The sequence below is a fragment of the Oryctolagus cuniculus genome, chromosome 6 (genome assembly GCF_964237555.1).
Source record: "Oryctolagus cuniculus chromosome 6, mOryCun1.1, whole genome shotgun sequence".
NCBI classification, from domain to species: Eukaryota; Metazoa; Chordata; class Mammalia; order Lagomorpha; family Leporidae; genus Oryctolagus; species Oryctolagus cuniculus.
The window spans coordinates 2,114,730-2,135,718 of record NC_091437.1 but is presented as its reverse complement, the minus strand read 5'-3'; the positions used below and the strand labels follow the sequence as shown (position 1 = coordinate 2,135,718).

At 55.1% G+C, this 20,989-nt stretch overlaps 1 long non-coding RNA gene across 1 annotated transcript; it reads left to right on the top strand.

Moving 5' to 3' along the window:
- LOC127486807 (uncharacterized) lies at positions 1-4,342 on the top strand. Its single transcript, XR_011389409.1, has 4 exons — positions 1-25; positions 647-747; positions 1,122-1,241; positions 4,223-4,342. It is a non-coding gene; the product is annotated as an uncharacterized lncRNA (long non-coding RNA).
- The last annotated feature ends 16,647 nt before the right edge of the window (positions 4,343-20,989 follow it).

Genomic DNA, 20,989 nt, shown 5'->3' with positions numbered 1-20,989 from the left:
TGCTCCTGTGGGTGAATTACATAAGGTATCACATGCAGGGTGGGTGACAGGAGGTAGGGGTGTCGGGTGGGTGACAGGAGGGGGTGGGTGTCAGGTGGATGAAGGAGGTGGTGGGTGTCGGGTGGGTGTCAGGAGGGGGTGGGCGTCGGGTGGATGACAGGAGGGGTGGGTGTCAGGTGGGTGACAGGAGGGGTGGGCGTCAGGTGGATGAAGGAGGTGGTGGGTGTCGGGTGGATGAAGGAGGTGGTGGGCGTCGGGTGGGTGTCAGGAGGGGGTGGACAGGTGGGTGTCAGGAGGGGGTGGGTGTCTCGTGTTGGAAGCAGTCAGTGCTCAGGAGGTGGGTGCCTGTGGTGGTGGGGACAGAGCTGCTGAGTGCCGAGTGAGTGCAGTGGGGAGATCCCAGCTGAAGACAGACCCTGAGGACAGGGCCAGGGGTCAGTCGCCTGCCCACGTCACACCCGAGTGGCTCCACGGGCCGTGCCCCGGCTGGGTCTCACACGGACGCGATGCCTCAGCAGCTGTGGAGGCCGGGAGCTCCCGGCGCACGTGAGAGCAGGGTGGATGGGTGTCGGGCTCTGTGCTCCTGTCTGCACCCCTGAGGGCGACAGGCCCCCGCCAGCCCCGGCTGCCTCCCCTGTCCCTCCAGGCTCCAGGCTCGTGGCCCCGCCCTCAGGAGGCTCAGCTCCAGCACCATGAAGGGCATCCTGGTCCTCGGTCTCCTCGCAGCGCTCGCTGTGGCCCCCGGAGGTGAGAGAAGCTGTGGGGGCCGCAGTGCGGGAGACAGGAGGGGGTGGGCATCGGGGGGATGACAGAGGGGGTGGGGGTTGGGGAGATGACAGGAGGGGGTGGGTGTCGGGTGGATGGCAGCAGTTGGTGGGCGTCGCCAGGACCTTGCCTGGGTGCCCGGCCCTCTCAGGCAGTGGCCCGTGGAGTGCGCGAGGCTCCTCTGTGCTCCCTGCCTTCGGAGCGGCCCCGACTGTGGGATGGTGAACAGATGGGCAGCTCCTTGTCTTGTGGGTCCGCAGAAGGCGGGGACGTCATCCTCCTTCACCCTGAGGTGGGCGTGGTCTCTGCTCTGTGTCACCAGATGTGGAGCCACGTGGGCTCTTTTGTCTCCGCAGGGTCCCTGGACTGTCCGCAGTGCTCCTCATTTGATGCCCCCTGTGACTGCAACGATGTCTCTCCATGTCCTGGTGACACCTATACCAGCTGCATTGCTTCCTGTGCCGGCTGGCCTTCAGGTCAGCCTGGGCTGAGTGCCCCCCCACCCTGGGACTGGCCCCCAGCAGGGCTGGAGAGGGCGGCCAGGCTGGGAGGGAGGCCTGAGATGAGGCTGGGCTGGGCCAGGGCTGGGGGTCGTGGAGCAGCTCCTGGCCAAGGGGAGACGGGTCAGGCAGGGCTCATTCCGGAGCCTTCTCGGGGCTGTGGAAGCAAAGGCGACTCAGGCGGCCACTCTGCCCGGGCCTGCATCGCCCTGTTCCACTGCCTCACCGCGGGGCAGCTCCTGCCTGGTGAGTTCCTCCACACTTCTCACCTCGGACATTTCCACACCAGACAACAGCAGGCAGAAGAGCGCAGGGACTGTGCGTGCCCCTTGTCCATGTCAGCAATGACCGACACTGTTACTTTACTGTAATGTGTTAAAGTAAATATGTACATGATCTGAAATCCATGCATAATTTTTTCAGATTACACAATTTTCATAAAGTTTAGAAGACCCATTGTTGCAAGGATTTAAATTTTTTCTGCATTGAAGTAACTAATATTTTAATTCCATTTCTCAATGCGTTTTGTGAAGTGCCCTCGTGTGCATGTGTGTATGTCTGTGTGTCTGTGTGTGTGGTCATTTTCCCTATAGATACTTCACTTTACTTATACTTTCCCTATAGATACTTAAAAGCTCTGATAAGAGCTTTTAAATAGACATAACTAATATTCCGTTATCATAGCTAAGACATTAACTGTAACACTGTCATTTTTCTAACCCTTGGACCATCTTAAGACTCTGGGTTTTTTGGCCGGCGCCGCGGCTCACTAGGCTAATCCTCCACCTAGCGGCGCCGGCACACCGGGTTCTAGTCCCGGTCGGGGCGCCGGATTCTGTCCCGGTTGCCCCTCTTCCAGGCCAGCTCTCTGCTGTGGCCAGGGAGTGCAGTGGAGGATGGCCCAGGTGCTTGGGCCCTGCACCCCATAGGAGACCAGGAAAAGCACCTGGCTCCTGGCTCCTGCCATCGGATCAGCGCGGTGCGCCGGCCGGGGCGGCCATTGGAGGGTGAACCAACGGCAAAGGAAGACCTTTCTCTCTGTCTCTCTCTCTCACTGTCCACTCTGCCTGTCAAAAAAAAAAAAAAAAAAAAAAAAAAAAAAAAAAAAAAGACTCTGGGTTTTTTTGAAAGATACAGTGATGCTGTGATTAATATGCAGGCTAGGTCTCCGCATTGCCATTTGCTGTTGGGATTGATTTTTGTAACATCTCCTGTTCCATTCTTGGTTCCGTCCCAGGATGTGTGGCAGAAATGGGTGCATCCGTCCGCAGCCGCCCTGCTCTGACTCTGGCTGGTTGCATCCTGTGCTGTCATTCAGTTGTTCTCCTGTTCTTGGTGTTTCTACCCACTGGCCCAGGGCCGTCAGCAGTACTGTCTGTAACCATGGAAACATCTACATCAGTGCCATCCTGTACAGTGTCCACGTGCGGCTCCTGAGCGTTGCTGCACATGCGGCTAGTATGACCGAGGAACTTAATTTTATATTTTAGTTTGATTCATCTAAATTTACTTTTTTTTTTAAAGGACTTATTTATTTGAAAGGCAGAATTACTGAGAGGGAGTGAGAGACAGAGAGAGAGAGACATTCCATCCATCTGCTGGTTCACTCCCCGAATGTCTGAAACTGCTGGGGCTGGGCCAGGCCAAAGCCAGGAGCCAGGAGCTGCACTTGGGTCTCCCCCGTGGGTGCAAGGGCCCAAGCTGCTCTCCCATGTGAGTTAGCAGGGAGCTGGATTGGAAGTGGAGCAGCCAGGACGTGGACTGGTTCCTACATGGGATGCAAGCATTGCAAGCAGCGGCTTAACCAGCTGTGTCACAGTGCAGGTCCCTAGCTTTACTTTTTTTTAAAAGTATTTTTATTTATTTATTTGACAGAGTTACAGACAGTGAGAGGGAGAGACAGAGAGAAAGGTCTTCCTTCTGTTGATTCACCGCCCAAATGGCCACCACGTCCAGGGCTACGCCAAATCAAATCCAGGAGCCAGGTGCTTCTCCTGGTCTCCCATGGGGTGCAGGCGCCCAAGCACTTGGGCCATCCTCCACTTCCTCCCAGGGCCACAACAGAGCACTGGACTGGAAGAGGAGTAAACGGTACTAGAAACCCGGCACCCATATTGGATTCCGGCACTGCAGGCGGAGGATTAGCCCAGTGAGCCCCAGCGCCGGCCCTAGGTTTACATTTAAGTGGGTATTTATGGCTAGTGGGCACCAATCTGGACAGTTCTGGCCCAGGAGCTTGGCTGGGTCTGGGTCCAGTTTTCAGGCAGAAGCACATGGGTTTGCAGACAAGGTGCAGCAAATTGGCTTGATTATTCTCATTTTTTAAAAAATTATGTATTTATTTATTTCAAAGTCAGAGTTACACAGAGAGAAGAAAGAGAGAGAAAGAAAGGGGGGGAAGAGAGACAGAGGGAGAGAGAGAGAGAGAGAGTCTTTCATCCATGATTCACTCCCCAATTCACCGCAATGGCGGCAGCTGGGCTGATCTGAAGCCAGGAGCCAGGAGCTTCTTCTGGGTCTCCCACGTGGGTGCAGGAGCCCAAGGACCTGGGCCATCTTCTACTGCTTTCCCAGGCCATAGCAGAGAGCTGAATATGAAGTGAAGTGGCTGAGACTCGTACTGGTGCCCATAGGGGATGCTGGCATTGCAGCCAGCGGCTTTACTCCTTATGCCACAGTGCCAGCTGGGTGGTCTCCAGGCGGTCACTTGGACTGCCCACTTCTAGGCCCCGCCCTCTCCCGGGTCTGGCCTGCATTTCTGCTGCTCCCCTGCTGCACAGGTGTGGCTGATGGAGCAGCAGCTTTCTCTTCCCAGGAACCCTCGCCGCTGCGTCCAAACCTGCACTGCGCTGAGGGGAGCGTGTGTGCGCTGGCCAGAAGCCGCTGCTCTTCAGGGTCCCAGGTCCCCACGGCCTCTCCTCCCCAGGGACTAACAGTCTGTGTTTGTCTCTGTGCAGCCTCACCTCCCACACGTTTCTATGACATGGCCTGCTCCGCAATCGACTGCTCACTGTTGCCTACGCCTCTGGGCTTTTATGTCCGGGAAGCTGCTGGGCAAACAGCCTGGTTTAAAAGCAAGTGCTGGAATGGAGGACCCTGCAATTGTACCAGCTGCCTCCCCCCAGGTGGGTGCCAGCCCCATGGTCCCCTTGCTGGGCCACCTGTGCTCCCTGCCCTTGGGGGCCACCTGCAGGCCAGGCCCTCCTATCACATCTGAATGACACTCACACCTGATTGACAGAGGGGCGTGAGAACTGCAGGGCAGACAGCACTGCCAGCAGGGACAGACAGGGAGGCTGTGGGGGGATGCATTTAGTATTCATGTATTTTCATTTTATCTCAGGCGACACAGAGCCAGAGAGAAGTCTTCCATTTGCCTGTTCATGCCCACATTCCCCAACAGCAGAGGCGGGGCCAGGCCAGGCAGGACTGGGAGCATCTAGGTCTCCCCGTGGTGGTGCAGGAGGAATTCTAGTCCTTGAGTCATCACTGGCTGTTCCACGCTGCTCCTCAGCAGGAACTGGAGTCAGGGTGCAGCAGGACTTAGGGGGTCCAGGTGCTGCGTTAGGGGATCAGGTACCCCCAGAGGGGTCTCTCTGCTGTGCCCACGCCTCCCCTGGGAGCAGCACCTGGCGCTCCCCAGCAGTTCTCAGACTTCGGGATCCCAGGGCCCTGTAGGACTCAGGTCTCCCACATTACTGAGGAGTCCAGAGAACTCTGGTTTACGTGCCTCCCCCTGTCAGTATTTACTATCTGGGAAATTCCAGCTAAGGAAGTTTATAAACCTGCATTAGTTCACCCAAAATAGCAAGCAGCACCTTACCCATCAGCATGTACTTGACAGATAAACACAGCAGTGAGGAGTGTGGCGTTGTCACATGTGAGATGGCTGGAGGCTCACACGTGTGTGCATTCCCGTGTGGACAACCCCACCCTGTGTTTGTGAGGGAGAGAGAATGAGGCACAGGCAGTGTGGTGCTGGCCAGAAGTGGTTAACTCAGCCCCCCGGAAGAGCCCAGGGCTCGGGGTTCCTGAACCCCCGTGTGAGAACCGCTGCTCGTGAACAAAGCCCTGTTTTTGCTTTGTGTTCTGAAAAGATTTTTATTTATGTATTTGAAAAAGTTACAGAGAGGGGCTGGCTCTGTGGCTCAGTGAGTTAACGCCCTGGCCTGAATTGCCAGCTTCCCATATGGGTGCCGGTTCGAGACCCAGCTGCTCCACTCCTGATCCAGCTCTCTGCTATGGCCTATGAAGGCAGTGGGGGATGGCCCAAGTCCTTGGGCCCCTGTACCCTCATGGAAGACCTGGAGGAAGCTCCTGGCTGCTGGCTTCTCTCGCTGTGTAACTCTGACTTTCAAATAAAAAAATAAATCTTAAAAAAAAGAAAGAAAAAGTTTAGAGAGCGCGGATAGGGGGGAGGTGGGCAGAGAGGGATAGATCTTCCAAACGCTGGTTCACCCCTCAAATGGCTGCAACGGCTAGAGCTGCACCGATCTGAAGCCAGGAGCCAGGAGCTTCTTCCAGGTCTCCCATGTGGGTGCAGAGCCCAAGCACCTGGGCCATACTCCACTGCCTTCCCAGCCATAGCAGAGAGCTGGATCAGAAGAGGAGCAGCCGGGACTCATATGAGATGCTGGCACTGCAGGCAGCAGCCCTACGTGCTACCCTATAGTGCCTGTACCCCGAAACCCTGTGTTTTAAAAATGAGGTATATTTATCTTCTCCTGATTGCAAACAGATTTAGTAACAGTCACACATTAGTACAACAGTTGGGACAGGCTGGGCCCACCGTTCTCTTCTCAGCCTGTACTCCACATGCTCAGAAACTGAGCAGGCTGTCGGGGCAGACCTGGGGGTCTGGGTCATCAGTGGTGACCAGGGTGGTGTGGAGGCCAGGATGCAGTGGCTCTGTCCTGTCTGACAGCACGGTGGTGATAAGGCCTCTTCCCTTGCAGACGTTCCGACTGAAGGGACCGGCGACACACAGTGCCCTGGTTGCATAGGGGTTAACGACACCTCCTGTGAGGAGAGTTTCGTGAGGTGTAACCCAGACGAACGGTGCGTCGATGGGCTTGCAGAAGTCGTGCAAGGTATGTCTTGGGATCCAGTTCCTCCGGGGGTCCTGAGATGCAGGTTGACAGAGAGGTGGGGGAGGCGCCTGACACGGGGACGGGGCCGGGATGCCTGTGAGCGGGAGAGAGGCTCCAGTGCTGTCTCAGGGCTGCCTTCTCAGGGCAGGGCTGCTTCCCCTGCTGCTGGCCCAGGGCCTCCACCTGTGCTGGCTGTCAGTCACCAGGCTGCTTCATTCCACAGGTGGGGTGGGGTGGCCTCTGCACACCTGCACTCTTCTACCTGTCACACTTGGCGCAGTGCTAACTTAGCGGGCTGGTTCCCCTGGTGGAAAGTGTCAAATTCGGCTTCCAAATCCAACCAGTCGTCCTTGCCGACGACAGCAAGTGGGTTCTGCCGCTCTACACAGCCGACCAGGTCCCACAGCTGCAGGCCAAGACCCCCATGGATGGGTCCCTGGCAGGGGCAGGTCCTGCAGAGCTCAGAGCCTTGCAGGTCTGCTCCTCACCAGCAGGGGGCGCAGGCTTCCCCAGGGCCATGTGGGCATCAGGCATGGATGTTAATTGTAGTCCTGGATTTCTCAGTGGTCTGCCCAGCTGAGGCAGTGCACACGGGGCCTCTCTCCAGCTGGACTCTGGGGTCTGGACAGTGGACGAGGACCCACAGCTGCCCCCGGTGTCACGCAGAGCAGCCCCCTCCCCCAGCTCCTCAAGTATTTCTGGAACACTGGGAATCCCAGTGGGCATGGCTCTTTGTGCTTTCACCTCCCTGGGATGTCTACACTGCTGTGGGTTTTACCTCCAGGGCTGGGAGCCAGGCGGTGTGGGGACTTAGTGCATCCTGTCCCTGTGTCCTCTGCTGCAGGGACCTGGGAGGTTTTTCCTTGTAGCCCTGGACTTGTGTCAAGGCCATCAAATGTGAACTTTTTTTACTTGTTTTTGCCCAGGGTCACTTTTTAAAAAATGCAGCAGAGAAGTGCACAGGTCCACTTCTTCTTTAAAAAAAAAGAGATTTATTTATTTATTTTAATAGCACAGTTATACAGAGAGAGGAGAGGCAGAGAGAGAGGGGTCTTCTATCTGCTGATTCACTCACCAATTGGCCACCCCTGCTGGAGCTGAGCTGATCCGAAGCCAGGTGCCAGGCACTTCTTTTTTGTCTCCCATGAGGATGCAGGGCCCAAGGACTTGGGCCATCTTCTACTGTTTTCCCAGCCATAGCAGAGAGCTGGACAGGAAGTGGAGCAGCCGGGTCTTGAGCTGGCACCCACATGGGATGCTGGTACTGCAGGTGGCGGCCTTACTGGCTATATAACAGCCTCGGTCCCTTGTCTTCCTAACACACTAGCCCGGCCCCCAGTGCCCAGCCTGTCGGTCAAGGGCAGGAGCCGCCCTGCCAGGTTCTGGTGCTCCCCCCACCCTGCCCCGGGCTGGCACTCCCCTCCCTTCCCCCGGCCCCCGCACTTGCTCTGTCTGCACGCGGTTACCGAGTCCCTTCTGGCTGCTTTTGCTTTTGCTCAGGGGAAACTGAGGCAGGTAGAATCAGGTCCAGAGAGGAGTGGGGTCTGGCCCGGCCTGGATGAGGAGGACCCAGGCCCGGTCCTCCTGGGTGGGGCAGGGGTGCCTGCCTATCTACCTTGTGTCGGCCGCACCTGTCTGTCACCGCCCGATGGCTGACCTGGAGGGGCAGGCGAGTTCCGAGCCCCGCGGCCCTGGCCGTGCACCTGGCTGGGTGCTGGTGCCGCCCGCTGGGCCGTGGAGCTCAGGTGCCCCTGCTTCTAGGGACCAGAGACACGGAGAACTTCACGAACTTCACGAACTTCACGCTGCGGGTCAAAGGCTGCTCCGACATCACCGACGACCTCTGCGGGCTCCTGGCGACGCCGAACATCCAGATAGGGAACATCGTCTTCCGGCAGCTCAGCTGCAGCGACCCCGACCCGATCCCCGATAACCTGAACTCGGGCGCGGCCCTGGCAGCCGCCCCCTGAGCCATTACCGCAGGCGTGGCGCTGGGGCGGCTATGGATGCTCAGAGCCGGCCCGCCCTGGCCCCGCCCCTCGCGCCCGGCCCCGCCCCCATCCCCTCCCCTAGCTCCGCCCTGTCCCCGCCCCCACCCCTCCAGAGTCGCGGTCAAGCTACACCTACCAGGGTCTTGCCCACTTCTGCCTGTGTCCCGCGGGCCTGGCAGCGGCGAACGAAGGAGCCGGCGGGCGTGAGGAGCAGGGGCGCCGCGTGCACGGGTGCGGCCTCGAGGGAACTGGTTCTCCGCCTGAAGAGCCAAAGTGACTCCTTTAAAAAAAATAAAAGAAAAAGCAGCCTCCGTTTCCTGCAGCAGACCCGAGTCCTTGTAAAAGCAGGCATCCAGGCATTCCAGAGACATCAAAGCTGACGGGGGACAGCTCGGCAGACCAAGGGCAGCTCATAGAGGTTACAAACGAGGTACCTCCCCGACCCTAGGCCAAACGGAGACCCCACCACCATACCCCCGGCCCGTTCAGCTGAGAGCAACCCAGGGCAGCCCCGTCCAGTCACCAAAGCCCCGTGCTGTAAGCCCCCGCTGATGTAACCCTTGGGTTTTCCTTTAAAAGCGCTCCCAAACAAAGGCTGGGCCTTCCTCTGACCTCCGCTGCATGGCTGGTCAGACGAAGTCCCTGCCGCGCTAGTACTTCCAAATAAACCTTGCTTTTGCATTTCTGTGTGATCGGGTCCTGGTAGCTTCTTGGGGATCCACTTATCTGGGCATAACACGCCATAAATAAAAGCCGGGGGCGGGGGGCGACCCGGTGTGGCTGTCGTCCTGCTCTTCTGCTCATGGTCACCTCTGCATGTCCACCCTGGACCGCCCACAGCCCAGCTCCCAGCTCCCGTAGCCACACCGTGTCTGGGCATCCCAGGTGCCGCTTCCCGGGAGTTCCAGGACCCGCTCTAGGTCTAAGTCTACAGGAAGCTGGGCCCCTGATGACCCTCAGTGGGGCACCCTGCGGGAGTGTCCGCACATGGCAGGGGCCTGGTGACCCGTTCCTGAAGGGTCAGGAGCCTTGGCCACATTTTTTACCATATCACTCTTCTCTTAAAAATAATAGCTCTTGCAGAAGGGGAGATAGAGAGGAGGAGAAAGAGAGAGAGGGAGGAACCTTTTGTCTGCTGGTTTAGTCCCCACATGTCCACAGCAGCCAGGGCTGGGTGAGCCGTAAGCTGGGAGCCCAGAGTTTCATCCGGATCTACACATGGGTGCAGGGGCTCAAACGCCTGGGCCATCCCCCACTGCTTTCCCAGGTACATTAGCAGGGAGCTGGATTGGAAGTGGAGCAGCCAGGACTAGAACAGTGTGCATGCGGGGTGCTGGTGCTGTAGGCAGTGGGTCTACCTGCTATGGCACAGCGCTGGCCCTGAGGTTCTGATTTAACAAACAGAGCTTGGTTAGAAGAAGGCGCAGGGTGGACGTCCACGCCTGTGAGTTGGCCTCTGCCCCAGCAGCTCCTCCCATCCCAGGGCCCCCGGGGGAGGGTCGTGTGTGGAGCCTGGGTGCCAGGCCAGGGGAAGGGCTGTCCCTCGTGCTCACAGGGCGCTGGCCAAGGCTCAGCACCGTATCCTGGGAGGAGGAAACTCATCCCTGGGGGGCTCCACAGGCCCTGCCGTGGAAACAGTGTGGCCAGGGGTCAGGTCGAATCCCAGCCCCAGAGCCTTGGCCCACTTGTGGGACAGGTGTGGTCAGGCTCACACCCCAGAGGGTTGTGAGGGTGTCAGCCGGTCTCCCTGGGAGGCGCTCAGCTGCCCCTGTGCCCCACCCCCACACCTGCCCCCCTTGCTCCTGTTCCTGCTGGCAGCTCCCACCCTATTCACCTCCCTTTTCTGGCCCTGGCCTGCAGAGGTGGGCTGATCTCTGCTGGGGCCCCTGCTTCTCAGCCCATCTCTCCAACGGTACTGCTACCTGGGTGGGGGAGGGGTCCTGGCTTGTATGTGCAGTCCAGAAGGTCCAGGCTGGGCTTAGGCAGGGTTGGGGACCCTGGTCCAGGGCAAGAGGGGCCGTGAGCTGGGACACAGTTCTCTGAGCTGGAGAAGGCACACGTTGGATCCCGTGGTTCCAGGGAACAGGTGCCCCGAGCCCTCCTGGGAGTGAGTTCATGGAGGTCAGGTGCGGGCTCCAGTCCAGGAGGAGGGGAATGGTGGCCAGTGTGGCCCCTGGTGCCGGTGGCTCTCGGTGGATCACTCCCAGAGGCAGGTTTTTTTTTTCTTTCTGGTCAGAGGAGGGGAGGTCTGCTTCCCGACCCCTCAAAGCTGTCTGTGTTCATGGAGCCACATGTGAGGTCAGCACGACCATGTCCTCAAACCGTCATCAGGTGTGGGGAAACACCCCAGGTCCCTCCCCCCACTCTCTCCTGCCCCCGCCTCTCCCCTCCCCAGCCTCTGCTGGCAGCAGTGAGAACAAGGGTGGCGTGGGGCTCCCCAACCCTTGCTGTCCACGCTGGCCCCACGCCTGGAGACGGGAGTCCCACGAGGGGAAAGGGGCTGGTGGCTTTGGGCAGCACGGAGCAGGGACGCTCTCTGCAGAGACTCGCACAGTCTCCCATTCTCCTGGCCCTGCACAAAACCCCTGTTCCCACAGACTGGGCCTGGTAGGGACACCGTGCACTGCCCTGTTGTGGTGACGCTCGCCAGGAAGGGTGGTCCGTGAGAGGGACAGGGAGCTGAGGCAGGCGCATCAGGTCAGGCCCCACCCCCGTGTGACTTGGGTGGAGCAGTGTCCCGTGGGAGGCTGGCTTTGGTCCGTGCTTTCCTCTCCCAGCTCCTTCTCCCTGTACCCCAGCTCAGCATGCTGGGGCCTGCACAGGTGGGGGCCTGCCAAGGGTGGGAGCAGAGGTGCTACATCCCCCCGCCCCAGGGAAGGCCTGGAGGGCCCTCTGCTTCCCTGGTTGGGATCAGTGTGGTGGCGGCCCCTCCCTCCCCATCGGAGTTCCTGATTCAGAACCTCTTAGCCCTGGGGGTGGGGGGGTCTGTGGGCTTCAGGGTGGGATGAGGGACGTCACAGGGCCAGGAGGAACTCAGTCTCTCTGTGAGCGAAGTGGCCTGGGAGCCTGGACTTGGCCATGCTTCCTCCTCCAGGGATGGCCTTGGGTGCCCGTCACCGTGAGACCTTGGTCCTGCTGCTGCTGGGAGTGGACCCCGCTGCCCATCTTCCTGCCTTCAGGACTTCCTCTGGTTCTTTGTTTACTTGGACTCTGGGGTTCTCATTTGCATCCACCCAACCCCCTATCTCCAACTTTCACGTTTTTTTCCCTGTGAACCGTTTAAAATAAAACTGCATTTGGTCTTTTTCGTTGTTGGCATTGAGAAGTTTCTTTCTTTTTATTTCTGCCATAATATCAATAAGTAGCTTTCTGCTGGACACACCAGATTCTTCCTGTCTGGGTATTGATTTAAGTTCCTGTGGAGGACCAGATAAAGGATTCTCTGCCCGTGCCCCACATGGCTACTTCTTGGAGCCATTCCTAGGCCAGACTCATGAATCCCGGGTGGGGCTCTGCTGGGGCTCCCAGGCCTCCCTGTGCGGATGGTGATATCTGCATTTTACAGGCTGGCCTCTTTCCTGATGCCCTGCCACACCCTGCACTACCTTGTATGTTTGACGTCTGCTGATCTGATTGGTGAGAAGTAGTGTTTTAGTGGTGTTAATTTGCATTTCTCTAATTATGGAGTTGGAACATTTGTCTTATGTTTAAGGGAAACTATATATATATACATATAAAATCAATCTATTGATAATCTCTTTGTGTCTCCTTCCTACTTTTGTTCTGTGGGAGTTTGGTTCTTTACCCCTCATTGAGAAAACATTTATATTTAATTGGGGAAGCCAATATTGTAATACTCTCACCAGGGGTGAGATTCTAAGTTTACCAAAACATCATAATATTTTATCTCGCTCAGGTTTTATAACACAATTGAGATAGGAAATTAAGTAAATACTCATACTATCAGGGCTCGTGAGGGTTAACAGAACTAATGCACATTTGTAAGCCCCACAACTGAGAAGCCAGTCATCATGAACAGACGTGGACAGGTGCGTGCTGCGGCCTGGCGACTGTTCCGTGTAGGTTTGCAGTTGAAGGTCTGGCATTCCCTGCCTTCAGGTTATGGTGATGGCTTCACTTTGTGCAATTTAACTTTTCCTCACTCCGTATTGATTTGGGAAGATGGAAAAGTTTGTGGAAAATGGAATTAAAAGATAAGTAAGGGAGCGGCTCTGTGGCACAGTGTGTTAACGCCCTAGCCTGAAGCGCCGGAATCCCATATGGGCACCAGTTAGAGACCCAGCTGCTCCACTTCCAATCCAGCTGTGCTGTGGCTTGGGAAAGCAGTAGAAGATGGCCCAAGTCCTTGGGCCCCTGCACCTGCGTGGGAGACCTGGAAGAAGCTTCAGGCTCCTGGCTTTAGATCGCCCAGCTCCAGCCATTGCTACCAATTGGGGAGTGAACCATCAGATGGAAGACCTCTCTCTCTGTCTCTCTTTCTCTGCTTCTCCTCTCTCTGTGTAATTCTGACTTTCAAATAAAGAAATCAATCTTAAAAAAAAAAAAGGCAAGTTGAGGGGTCAGTATTTGGCTTAGCACATAACCCTGGAATGCCGAGACCCCATATGAGTGCCGGCTAGAGTCCTAGCTGCTCCTCTGATGATCCAGTGCCCTGTTAATGTGCTCAGGGAGAACACCAGAAGCTGGCCCAAGTGCTTGTGCTTCTGTACCCACGTGGGAGACCTGGAAGAAGCTCCTGGCTCCTGGCTTCAGCCTGGCCCAGCCCAGCCATTGTGGCCATTTAGGGAGTGAAATCAGTGGATGGAAGATCCCCCTCTCTCTATGTCTCTCCCTCTATCCCTGTAACTCTGCCTTTCAAGAAAATAAAAATAAATATATTTTTTAAAAATAGGTACATTTGTTTTGTTGCAAAACTTTTTTGAAATCCATGAACAGGGACTGGCACTGGGCGTAGCAGGTAAAGTGGCCGCCTGCAGTGCCGGCATCCCATATAGGCGCCAGCTTGAGTCCTGGCTGCCCCACTTTCCATCCAGCTCTCTGCTGTGGTCTGGGAAAGCAGTAGAAGATGGCCCAAGTCCTTGGGCCCCTGCACCCACGTGGGAGACCTGAAAGAAGCTCCTGGCTCTTGGCTTCAGATCCGCTCGTTGTGGCCATCTGGGGAGTAAACCAGCAGATGGAAGATCTCTCTCTCATTGCTTCTGCCTCTCTGTAATTCAGCCTTTCAAATAAATAAATAATATTTTTAAAAAGATTTCTTTATTTATTTATTTGAATGTCAGAGTTGCACAGAGAGCAGGAGAGGTAGAGACAGAAAGAGTGAGAGAGATCTTCCATCTGCTGGTTCACACCCCAAATGGCTGAAACAGCTAGAGCTGCACCAATCTGAATCCAGGAGCCAGGAGCTTCTTCTGGGTCTCTGACATGGGGTGCAGGGGCCCTAGGACTTGGCCAACTTCCACCAGTTTCCCAGGCCATGGCAGAGAGCTGGATCAGAAGTCCCAGAACAACCGGGACTTGAACCAGTGCCCATATGGGATGCCAGCACGGCAGGCCGGGGCTTTAACCCGCTGGGCCACAGCGCCAGCCCCTGAAGTCCTTTCTAATGTGAGTTTGTCACCTGATCTCTGCTGCTTCTCCCAGGTGCATCAGCAGGAAGCTGGGTGGGAAGTGGAGCAGCCAGGACCTGAATTGGCACTGGGATACGAGGCTCCAGCATGTAGGAGGCAGCTTTCCATGGCTTCACCGAACACTGGCCCCTGCTCTTCTTTTTCAATATTGTTTTGTTCTTCAAGGTCCCTTGAGGTTTCCCATGAATCTTAGAAAGGTCTATCTGTATGAAAGATGCAACTTTTAATTGGGTCACAATTGTATCATTTCTGGGTCATACTGGATGGTGTTGCTCTTAACAATATTGTCTTCTAATTCATGAGCCTGGGTGTCTTTCCCTTTGTGTTCTCTCTAATCACATCAGCACTGTTGTTTTCAGAGTGCAGTGTTTTCCCTCATTGGTTAAGTGTATCGCCCAGAGTCTGTGCCTTTAGATGCCATAATGGAGTTGATTCTCAATTTCTAATCAGAGTGTTCATTGTCAGGGTGTTATTATTCCTGATATAATTGTAAACTAGATCACTTTTATTGTAAACTAGATCACTTTTGCTGTCAGACTGTCATTAGTGTTTTGTAAACGACAGTTTCCTGTGTTGATCCTGAACCCTGCAGTTTTGCTGAGCCCTGAGTGGTTAGTGGAGTTTCCTCTACGTCAGGTCACGCCCTCTGTGTACAGATCTGTTGCTCCTCCCTTGCAAGCTGGATGCCTGAATTCTCTGTCTCCCTCTCATTGCTGCAGCCAGGACTTCCAGCCCAGGGCACCCTCGAGTGGAAGTGGCCAGAGTGGCCTGAGGTGCCGTGAGCTCTGGCCTGAGCAGGGTCACTGCATTTTGTGTCTGAACGACCTTTAGTCATTGTTTGTCCCTGAGTGTCCTCTGTGTTTCTACCCATTGGCACAACTGCTCTCTGCTCAAACACTGGCCTCTAGGAATGGTATCATGAATTTATCACTCAGTGTTCACATGAAGTGCTGGGATGGTGTGTTCTATTCCCATATCCCCCTGAGATAAGGGTGATTAACCTGGCTTGTTCTGGCTTCTGGAATTAACTTGGCTTTGTAATGAACTCCCAGCAGATGTGGCTTTTGCCTTTGTAATCTCACCCCTGAGTCAATGAAGGCCACATGATTTGGAGAGCACATGCCCCCCACCTCCCTCCCCACCACCCTGTGCCCTGAGACTTCGGCGTCTTCTGTAACTCGCTGTGCCGCTGTCCCGAGGATCACAGCCTCCTTGGTACTGAGAGCTTCCGTGTGTTTCCAGTGTGCGTTGTTACCTGTGGGCGTTCTGTGAGGCCCCACAAAACACACCAGGCACTGGTTTAAGGGAAAGGTTTGTTGTCAGGTGGGGGAAGCTCGAGTGGTGGTGGGGGGAGGGTGAGAGAATAAGAGAGGGGGAGGTGGAGAGATCCAGAGAGAGCACGGGTGTGAGCAGCAGGTCCTACTATACCTTTGTGGGTGTGGGGGGCAGGGAAATAGGAGCAGCAAATCCCACTGGAGTGGGTGTGACCCTGACACCTGTGGTTTGGCCATCTGGTCACCTGGCTTCTAGCAAAGGCAGCAGGGTCAGAGCCTGGGATGGTGTCCAGGATGTACATCTGGCACAGATAAGACCTACCCCATTTTATTAACATTTTCCATAAATGTCTTTTATTGGTTTGGTGAAGGTCATTTTTTAAAAAAGTTTATTTATTTATTTTAGAATCGTAGTTACACAGAGACAGAAGGAGAGGCAGAGAGAGAGACAGAGATACAGAGAGATCCTCTAACCACCTGTTCACTCCCCAAATGGCTGCAATGGCTGGAGCTGTGCCAATCTGAAGCCAGGAGCCAGGAGCTTTTTCTGGGTCTCCCACACGGGTGCAGGGCCCAAGGACTTGGGCCATCTTCCACTGCTTTCCCAGGCCGTGGCAGAGAGCGGGGTCAGAAATGGAGCAGCTGGAACTTGAGCTGTCTTCCATATGAGATGCCAGCACTGCAGGCCGGGGTTTTAACTCGCTGCGCCATAGAAGTTTTTAATTTTAACCAAGTCTGACATCTCTTCTCCCTTCCTACTTTCTTCTCTCCTCCTCTCTGTTTGATTTGGTCAGGTCAGTAGTAATATCCTCATTTTTATTCATTATCTTGGTAATTTGAATATACTTTCCTCTTTTTCTGTCAGTATAGCTAAAGGTTTTTTTTTTTCCCTCAAAGGGCGAATTATTAGTTTAGTATATTTTCTGCATTCTGTATAGTTTTACTAAGCTCCATTTGTTTAACTTATACCTTAATTTCTGTTGTGTACTGCCTCCTGTTTGCTTTAGGATTAGTTTGCTCTTCTTTTTCCCATTTTTCCTTTTCAAGGTTTATTTATTTATTTATTTTTTTCAGATAGAGTTAGACAGTGAGAGAGAGAGAGAGAGAGAGAGAGAGAGAAGGAAAGGTCTTCCTTCTGTTGTCCCCCCCGCCCAAATTGCTGTGACGCCTGGAGCTATGCCAATCGAAGCCAGGAGCCAGTTACCTCCTCCTGGTCTCCCATGTGGATGCAGGGGCCCGAGTACTTTAGACCAACCTCCACTGCCCTCCTGGACCACAGCAGAGAGCCGGACTGGAGGAGGAACAACTGGGCCTAGAATCCGACGCCCATATGGGGTGCCGGCACCACAGGCGAGGGTTAACCAAGTGAGCCATGGTGCTGGCCCTATTTATTTATTTATTTAAAAGGCTGGGCCGGCACCGCGGCTCACTAGGCTAATCCTCCGCCTAGCGGCGCCGGCACACCGGGTTCTAGTCCCGGTTGGGGCGCCGGATTCTGTCCCGGTTGCCCCTCTTCCAGGCCAGCTCTCTGCTGTGGCCAGGGAGTGCAGTGGAGGATGGCCCTAGTGCTTGGGCCCTGCACCCCATGGGAGACCAGGAAAAGCACCTGGCTCCTGGCTCCTGCCATCGGATCAGCGTGGTGCGCTGGCCGCAGCGCGCCGACCGCGGCGGCCATTGGAGGGTGAACCAACGGCAAAGGAAGACCTTTCTCTCCGTCTCTCTCTCTCACTGTCCACTCTGCCTGTAAAAAAAAAAAAAAAAAAAAAAAAGGCAAAGAGAGAGGAAGAGACAGAGGAGATGTTCTGTCTGCTGGTTCACTCTCCAGCAGCAAAGCCTGGACCAGGATGAAGCCAGCAGCCAGGAACTGCATCCCAGTCTCCATGTGGATAGCAGGGACTCGGGTACTTGGGCCTTCTGCTGCTGCTTTCCAGGCACATTAGCGGGGAGCTGGATGGGAACGAGAGCAGCAGTTGGGTCTCGAACCAGCGCCCATTTGGGATGCCAGTGTGGCCGGTGATGGCCTAACCTGCTGCACCACAAAGCTGGCCCCAATCCATGGAAGTTTTGAGACATCTTGTATGCATGGCTTTCATTTTTCCCTGCCAAACTAAACTTTCTCTCTCTCTCTCTCTGTCTCCCTCTCTCTCTCTGTCTCTGTCTCTCTCTCTCTTTGTCTCTCTGTCTCCCTCTCTCTCTCTCTCTCTCTGTCTCTCTCACTGTCTCTGTCTCTGTCTAGCGTCTTTATCTGTCTCTGTCTCTCTGTCTCTCTGTCTCTCCCTTATTTACTGTTAAACCAAAGTACTTTTATTTGTAGAGTTCTCAAGTCGAAAGTCACAAACAAGGCCGGCGCCGCGGCTCACTAGGCTAATCCTCTGCCTTGCGGCGCCGGCACACCAGGTTCTAGTCCTGATTGGGGCGCTGGATTCTGTCCCGGTTGCCCCTCTTCCAGGCCAGCTCTCTGCTGTGGCCAGGGAGTGCAGTGGAGGATGGCCCAAGTGCTTGGGCCCTGCATCCCATGGGAGACCAGGAGAAGTAACTGGCTCCTGCCATCGGATCAGCGCGGTGTGCCGGCCACAGCGCGCTGGCTGTGGTGGCAATTGGAGGGTGAACCAATGGGAAAGAAAGACCTTTCTCTCTGTCTCTCTCTCTCACTGTCCACTCTGCCTGTCAAAAAAAAGAAAAAAGAAAAAAAGAACGTCAGAAAACAGTTTCCCATCCGGATTAGCAGAAAACCCAGATCATCTGCTGAGTAGACCCTCCTCTGAGGGGATCTGTCTCTCCCTATTTAGGTGCTCAGTGGTGAGGCCCACCACCTACAGAGGGCTCATCCCTTCCAGAAGACATCATCATGGAAACATCTAGAATCAGGTCTGACCAAATGTCTGGGTGTCCCGGCCCAGCCAAGTCAACACATGGACTCAACCATTGAGGGGTCCGTCCACTTCCGCACATTTATTGGGCACCAAGTCTGCGTATTTGTTGATCTCTAGGTTTATGCCCTGTGGTTGAAGAACGCACTGAGCTTTCCCGCGTGTCCCGGCCCACGCTCTGCCTGGAGGCTCCCGCACTCGTGAGCAGGTGTGCTCTACGGATGCTGGCTGGAGGGCTCTGTGTGCATCTGGAGACAGCTGGCTCTGGAGTTCTGGCCCCAGCGCCCTTGTGGCCTCTGGACAGGTTCTGCTGTGGACACTGGGGCCTCAGGGGCTCTGCTGCCAGTGAGTTGTCCCTTTCCCCTCATTGTTGTCAGCTTTCGCTCGTGTGGGGGAGGCACGTGTCTTGTTATCACTGCTGCTGACACTTTCACAGTTGCAGAGTGTTCCTGCACATCTTTTTCCCTCTAAGTTCCTCTATCTGACATTAGGATAGCCATTCCACCCCATTTATGGTTCCTACTGGCATGAAATATTTTTCTTCTAATCTTCCTGTTGTTAAACTATTTGTATATTTTAATTTGATGTGTTTCTCCTGTGGACAGCATCTGGTTGGATGTGTTTAATGAGGGTTTGTTTAAGCTGTTGGCATCAGTGTTGTTATTGGTACAGTTGGTGGGTGCATGGAGGAAGGGAGCCCTGGGCCTCTGCTACAGGTGGCCGTGGGGAGCGAGAATGCCGGCTGCCAGCCCCCACCCCACCCCTGGTGGACCCCGAAGCCTTCTGTGGGAGCTGGGGAGGGGAGTCTGTTCTCAGCGGGCCCAGCTGGAGTTGCGTTTTCCTCGTGCGGAACTTCAGGAGGGACGAATGGCTTGTAGGTCAAACGCTGCTCTTACTGGTTCAGATTTTTTTTGTGTGTGCATGTATGTTTAGAGATTCATACTTTTTTTTTCGATTTATTTATTCATTTGAAAGTCGGAGTTACACACAGAGAGAAGGAGAGGCAGAGAGAGAGAGAGAAAGAGAGAGAGAGAGAAATCTTGCTTCTGCTGGCTCACTCCCCAATGGACCTCAATGGCTGGAGTTGTGCCAATTCGAAGCCAGGAGCCACAAACTTCCTCCAGGTTTCCCACACAGGTGCAGTGGCCCAAGGACCTGGACCATCTTCCACTGCTTTCTCAGGCCATAGCAGAGAGCTGGATCAGAAGTGGAGCAGCCGGGACTTGAACCGGCGCCCGTATGGGATGCCAGCACTGCAGTTAGCAGCTTTACCTGCTATGCCACAGTGCTGGCCCCTCTAACAGATTTTTTGGCTATTTCTTCATTTGCTGTATGTCCATAGTAAATTTCAGCAATCTTTGTTTGGCGTTTTTGTTTGCTTTTCTAAATAAATTTCACCAGTTACACTTCTGTCATGGGGGAATGTGTGCAGAGCCCTGCTAGTCCGGCCCTTCCAGGGTAGAACTGGCTGCTACAGGATTGGCTTCCTTGGGGACAAAACGCCGAGCACGGGTGATTTATCTGTACTCGTCCTGTGACTGTTTCAAGCACATTTGAGCCTGCGAAGCAGTTTCTTGGCCTCACACAGGCTGCATCAGAGCAGCTTGCCCAATCCCAGGGATTGTGTTTGACTCAGAAACAGACCTGAACTTGGCCTGAGGTCTCAGAGGAGCTGACGCTGACAGAGTCCACACCTGCAGTGAGGCTGACTCTGGATTAGCCCCCGGGGACAAGAAGCAGGAGGACTTTGGTCCAAGCCACACAGCTTGTAAGAACCCGGAATGGAAACAGGCTTTATTCCATGAGCCCTCATTCCCAGAAACACCGATCCAGGCCCCTGCAGTCCTGCCCGTGGGCAACTCCACACACAGCAGAGGCCAGCCTGGGAGCAGACACGGGAGCCCCTCCTGCACCGTCTGTCTCAGCCGCCTTACACTCAGTCTTCTCTCAGCCCTGCTGGGTCTCACATTCTCCCGTCCTTACGACAGGGAACGAAGTGCGTGTCTCAGTGGCTCCTGAGCACATACTCGGAGCTCTGATGGGATTTCCAAGGCTTCTGAGGAGCGAGCACTGAAGAACAACCCAGAGAAGCAACACTCCCGACTGCAGGCGCGGTCCCGGGCTCTGAGCACCCGTCTCGCCCGCCGGCGGAGAACCTGGCCTGGCTGTCACAGGGGAGCAGGAGGACAGGCGAGGCCACACCTTTCTTCTGCGTCTCCACCTCCCCTTGCTCTTCCCGGTTCTCCTCCCTCTGACTCCCTGCTGTCCTGTCTCTGTGCTCCCCTTCCCACCCCCAGGGAAACGCCACCATGTCCAATGGGCACTGAGCCTCAACCCCGAGTTTCCTGCCTCTGCTCCCAGCACACTTCCGTGTGCTTCCTTGTTACTTTTAACTAAAATCTCTTTACTTGTTTTCTATAGTTTTTACTTAACTGCACGGGGTTCGGGGCATCTCCATGCCCGTGCCTGCTGGAAAGGCATGGACACTCCGTTGTCAGATAAATGAGCGCATTTCAGATCCCTGGGGGAGAGGGACAGGAGGGAGGACGCAGGCCTTGGGCTCTGTCTCACACGGAGGTGCTCTCTTAGCCTTTTTGGAATCTCCACCTTGTTTTTCACAAAGGCCCTGTTCACAGGGTACAGTCTGATCTGCACACCCTTCCCAGCAATTAGATTGTTTTTTATAAAAAACAAAAGTTTATTTATTTATTTGAGAGATAGTGTGACAGACAGATGGAGAGAGATAGAGGTCTTCCATCCACTGGTTCACTCCCCAATGGCCACAGTGGCCAGAGGTCAGACGAACCAAAGTCAGGAGCCAGGAGTTCTTTCCAGATCTCGCACATGGGTG